Source organism: Chiloscyllium plagiosum, unplaced genomic scaffold (genome assembly GCF_037043375.1).
Source record: "Chiloscyllium plagiosum isolate Xiang-an unplaced genomic scaffold, Cpla_swu_hap1 HiC_scaffold_27, whole genome shotgun sequence".
Taxonomy (NCBI): domain Eukaryota; kingdom Metazoa; phylum Chordata; class Chondrichthyes; order Orectolobiformes; family Hemiscylliidae; genus Chiloscyllium; species Chiloscyllium plagiosum.
In genome coordinates, this window is record NW_028270165.1 from 16,301,081 (window position 1) to 16,302,018 (window position 938).

General features: G+C 47.5%; 1 non-coding gene across 1 annotated transcript; it reads left to right on the forward strand.

The window, feature by feature from the left end:
* Positions 1–769: 769 nt before the first annotated feature.
* Positions 770–843, forward strand: trnan-guu (transfer RNA asparagine (anticodon GUU)). Its single transcript has one exon. It is a non-coding gene; the product is annotated as a tRNA-Asn (tRNA).
* The last annotated feature ends 95 nt before the right edge of the window (positions 844–938 follow it).

Below are 938 nucleotides of genomic sequence, written 5' to 3' on the forward strand. Positions count from 1 at the left end.
GAGAGATAACAAATGGGGGAAGGGCAGAAGGCAGGAAATGCAGCATCATAGAAGCTGCTCCTCCAGGGAGTGTATTTTATAAACTACAACTGCAAAATATAAACAAACACTCTGACATGATCCTCTGGTTTTCATGTAAACCATACTCCCTTCCAGTAGGTACCATTTAAATAAGTTAATAGATACAAGCCTTGAGCAAATCCAGCCTCCAGCCGGGCCCGCCACTTCTTGGAGCTCAGAGAGGGGTTCCCACTCATTCATTCAACAGGAGGCGGCTCAATTTATTGTAATGGGCACGGAGGGTACAGTGGTCGTGTATCATGTTGAGGAGGAAGCCATTTCCTCTCATTCAACAGAAGTGGACCTATTTACTAGAGTTTTTTGTGGTGCAGCTGTAGTCTCCCATAGAGCCCTGAGGCTCAGGTTAAAATCCCACTGCTCCAGTGTGTGTAATAACATTACTGCCCAAGCCACGTGCCAATTGGCAGAGGGATAAGAAAATTAGGGAAGTAAACACGTCAACCTGTTCAATGCTATCTCCAATCATTTCACTTCCTGTCCAATTCGTACTACAGGGAGCCCAGTCTCGTTTCACGGAGGTTCTTTTTGAGAAGTTTAATCGGGCATTTTTGCACAAGTCAAGTTAAGAAAGCCGGGATCTCTCGCAAGACTGCGCGGGAGACAACAATTGTAATTCGAGGCGGGGTGTCTGAATTATGAATTCACTAATAGCCTCATCTAAGCGATGGTGCAGTCCTCGCCAGCCTCTGTCTCTGTGGCGCAATTGGTCAGCGCGTTCGGCTGTTAACTGAAAGGTTGGTGGTTCGAGCCCACCCAGGGGCGGTGTGTTCGCTGTTCTTCACTGGCTTCGAAGCTGAGCGCTATTAATGGTGTCAGGAAAATGTTCCCCAAACGGAAATCCTCTCCACAAAGGGGCT